The sequence below is a fragment of the Rousettus aegyptiacus genome, unplaced genomic scaffold (genome assembly GCF_014176215.1).
Source record: "Rousettus aegyptiacus isolate mRouAeg1 unplaced genomic scaffold, mRouAeg1.p scaffold_m13_p_2, whole genome shotgun sequence".
Lineage (NCBI taxonomy): Eukaryota > Metazoa > Chordata > Mammalia > Chiroptera > Pteropodidae > Rousettus > Rousettus aegyptiacus.
Genome location: NW_023416295.1, coordinates 132,613,133 through 132,617,950, shown reverse-complemented (window position 1 = coordinate 132,617,950; position 4,818 = coordinate 132,613,133).

Genomic DNA, 4,818 nt, shown 5'->3' with positions numbered 1-4,818 from the left:
GAAGTCCTGAAAGCAGGTATGATCCAAGTGTAAGTGCAGAGGCTGTAGCCTGAGATGCTGAGGAGCTTCTAGTAAAGCCCGTCTTCACAGACAGCTGGGAACCTCTGACAAGACTATGAGAGAACAGTAACTGGTTTTTGCTTTCTCTGGCTTAGGCCAGCTGGGAGAGAATTCTGGACTTGAGGAGGGCCTCTGAGCAAAGTAGCAGTGGGCTCCAGGAACACAGATGCCTGTCCTCTTCTCTATCCCATAATCTTCTGAAGACATCCTCAAGTATTCAATAACATGTTAGGAGTATGCCTTCTAGTATCACTTGTGTTTGGGAGGCTAACAGAGAAGCCTGTGCCCACGTTTGGGTTAAGCAGGCCTGGGAGGAGCAGAAGCCAAGAGAGGAGGCTAAGAGGTGGCCGTGGCAAGGAAGCCTGCAGCAGTCACCAAGATTGCTGACAAGATGCAGTCAGGATGGATTTGCGCTCATGTAAATACTCGCTGGGCTGAGTGTTGCTGGGAACTGATAAAAGATTGATGTCTTCCAGTCATACAGGAGGTTCAGTGTATGTTTAGGGGCAACAAGGGGATGAATGACCCCCTAGAATTGGAGCCCTTGAGGATATCCAGGTGATAGTTATATAAGTCAATGTGAACCTAGTACTCTCTGGATTCTGCATAACAGGGGCTTTAGCTTTACTATTTGGTTTGCAGAAGGGCTGAACACAGTGGGGGCTGCTTTAGAACATCCTCCTGAAACTCCCCCCACCACTAACCTCAATCTAGTCATTACTGAGGTAATAACTAGAGCTTTGTTATGCGTGCCTGGCACTGAATCAATTCAAAACACTCACCCTAGAGACCCACAGATACTTATGTCAAGTTGTAAGCCTGGGACCTCAATGTCTCAAGGCCCCACTCAGGCAAAACTCTGAGCCTGTGGGAGGTAGACAGGTTCTGCTTACCTTTCTCTTCTTCTCCATTTCCCCAGTTAGATCACTTCCTTTTCACTCTGGATTACCTGAACTCTACCTTGGCTTTGGCCTCCAACAGCCTGCTCTTGCATTCCTTCAGAATTCCCTTGGGCTTTCTCAGATGAAATCATCTCTGCCACTGGACCAATTAGCTCACGTTACTTCTTTCGAAACATCATAATATTGTTATTTAATAATTTGCCTGGGCCAAGATAAAACTTTGTGTCTCCTAGAGGTCTGGAATAGGTTTTTCAGGCATTGCAGCAAGCCAGAGGGGAGAGATATTTGGCAAAGGGGCCCCCTGGCACTTCTTGGTGGCTGTAATCCAGGGCTGGAGCCAAGGGCATGGACAAGTCTATAACTAAGCAGAGCGTCCACCATGACCAGACTCTCAGGATAATACTGCATTGGGTCTTGAATTGAAGGCTTTTACGGCTAACATTAGGTTAATAGCTGGAAAAACAAGCTGGCACATCAGCTGTCTCTACTTATTGCGGGGTGATATATGAGTGCTTTGCTTTGGTCCTCCCACCGTCCTAAGAAACAATGGGCAGCCACTTATCACAAAGAATTCAATGACATTTAGCATTTACAAAAAGCTTGGTACAAAGAATAGAAAAGAGGACTGATCGTGGTATAATCTCTGGGATATCAAACCAATGACCACTGAACTATGACTTCTTGGTCTCAACTGGTCTTTTGCCATTGCAAATGCACTACTCTACCGTAGTTCAGGATCTGCCCTGACTTTGTAGTTTTGCTCCGATGTTACAGAACGTGCATATTCAATTACCCCAATTGAGAATAAATACCAAAAATCACTGTATTTTATTATTTAAATGAGTCCATAAAGTAAACATCAAGACTATTTTTGATGATGGAAACTAGGAGGCAGGGAAAGTAGAACAGGTATCTCTGTATGCCAGTAGTTCAGACAGATCTGAGCATCGTGTACAGACTCAGCCATTTCCCACCACAAACACACGCACGTGAACATGTGCACATGCACATACACGTGCACCTCCTCCCCGTCACAGGAAGAACATTTCTGTAAACTCCTGACTGCATTTTTGTGACATTGCTTCCTCTCCAAAGTCCAGTCTGATGTTTTAGATCCAGTTCCCATACACCAAAGTACTAAATGGAGTAAGAATTGCCCTTATACCCACCTTCCAGTCCCTAGAGAGACCTTGTGACACAGTAGAAAATGGAGCTCTGCTTGGTGTACGGTGGAGTTTCTGCCGTGGCCATTGCTGGGCAATGACTTTGAGGTGTGCTCCTGCCTAGACACTCCCCCAGTGATCTCAGAGTCTCCTTGTGTGACCATGGCACAGGATGTCAAGCAACCATGACAGAGTGAATCAGGGGCCCAAACAAACACCAACAACCTTTCCCATGTGCCAACTACCCAATCTAACCACCACAGTGACAGGCACAGAGGGGGCCTGCAGGACCTGTCTGTGGTAGATTGAATGAACTAAAGAACTTATGTAGGACCAGCCATTATAAATTGTGTTGGCCACACTCCCTCCTTTCACCATTTCCTCCTCCTGGGTTTCAATACTGGACAACACGATCAAAGATTATACCTTTGCATTTGCTAGGTGTGCTTGAAGATCTGCTAAGGAATTAAAATTCACTTTCACTTTGATTCCTATCAATGCACTTTCATGAACTGCTATTTTCTGAAGATCCGGTGGGTGGCAGTAATACCAAAGAAATGCCAGCTGCCAGACTGCTTCTCCAGTGGTCCTGCTTTTGTGCTACCATATTTAGCAATGACTGTAGCATAAAAGAGATTGAGTGTCTAACTCAACTGATTCTGCTCGACTCTCACCTTTGCAGGCCATTCTATCTCTCAGAGCCTGTTTCTAGGATTAAGACGATATATGCAAAGCCCCTGGTGCAGTGCCTAGCACACAATAGTGTGTGTATAAGTGGCAGCTAATATTATCACTAAACCTGTTTGAACTGTTATGACCAATAAGAGTTCCAGACAAGAAAGAGAAAATCCTATTCCTGTTCCACACTCATTAAGTATTTAAAATCCATTCAGGGAGAAAGAGCTATCTCAACACAATCATGTGAAAGATAATTAAATTAATCCCCACTGATGATGAAAAGGTGTTTTTTAATGTTCAGGGAAGTGCTCTGAACTAGACTTAAAAGGCTGTTCATCTGGATACTTAGTTTCTTTTAGTGTTTGAATTCATTCATTCGTTTATTCAGGAAATATTTATTAGCTTCATATTATGTGCCAAGTAACAAGTTTTGGAAATCATCTTTTGAAAACACACTGCATGTTTATAATCCCACTGGCATACAAACTAATTCTAGTTCCCACTGAATCTACATTCATCACGTCATCCATGCACACAAACTTTAGGACAACTCACTTGTTACAGGACAGTGATAGCCTTCTTTTAAAATTAATATTGAAACTCATGGTTTAATAGAGGTCTGATTTGTGGATCTAATTTTAAATTCAGCAATATATAACCAGAAACTATAGTAGGTGTTACAAATACAAAAATTAAAGCCACAGCCTCTGCCTTCGAGAATCTCAGAGCCTAGTGGGAGAATCGAACAGGTATCAACTATAATAAAAGGTGACAAGTGCAATGATAGAAGCCCAAGATGCAGGACACTAAGTTCACCTGATGGGATCAAGGCAGGCATCCCCAAGAAAAGACATCTAGGCTCAGACACGAAGGATTAGAAATAATCATCCAGGTGAACATGGAGGAAAGCATGGTCCAGGCAGAGAAGAGCTTAGAATGGAGGGGTATAAGAATGGAGGGATTTGCAGGCAGTAGGGTGCTTGTGGCGGCTTGGTTGTAGGGAGATGGGTGAGGTGGTGGGAGCCATGTCATGAAGGGCCTTCTATGCAGTGACAAAGAAGCCAGTTTTCTGAAAGTGATTGGGACCCACTCAAGGGGTTAAACAAAGGAGTGACCTGTGATTTGAGTTTTAAGATCATTCTGGTAGCAATGACGAGGGGTGGGTTGCTGATGGTGTGGCTGAAACAGGAGACCAATTAGAAGAATACTGCAGGAATGCAGAAGTTAAATAATGAGCATCTAAACTAGTAAAAATGGAAAACAGGCTAACTTTTTTTTTTTTTATTTTAAATGCAAATACTAAAGTAAATCTTTGGATTTATCCTTCTTCGGTTCAGTCCCTAAACAAGTAACACACATAAATAGTACAACCAGAGTAGTTCAAATAGCTGAAGATTAACAGAAGACAGCAAGTTCTGAACTTGCTGTGCTATTTTTTAGCTCTGTAATCACAGAAACATTTACTGAGTCTCCTTTTCTTACCAGCAGTAACATGACCTGCCCTGACTACTTTGTAAGTTTCTTCTAAGGACACATAATATGCAAAGGAACTGTTTTGCCTTTAGAATGCTTTTCTATATATCAAAATCAACTTCTAATTAATGACTTGAGAAAAATTCAAGTCATTCAAAATTCAATACATATAGCTTATGTATAAGCTATACATGAAAGACTAAATGTCAATGCTTGTTCATATACCATAAAGCAATACATTTAGCAATGCATAACATTAATAAATTCTACCCTAAGTGTATTGCAAAACACTGAGGCTAAGCAAATTATGATCATTTCAGTAACTTATACTGTGCACTGAGGAAATTATCTTTGCAAATAGATTTTTCCTCAAGCAACTGTAAGCATAATATAATGCAACAAAAATTATCAACAGCTAAATAAATTTAAAAAAAGAAAAAATTGTACACCTGAAACTCGTTGGATTTTGTTAACCAATGTCACCATTAAAAATTTAATAAAAAAATATTATTGACTATAAAAAAATTGTCAACAGTATAAAA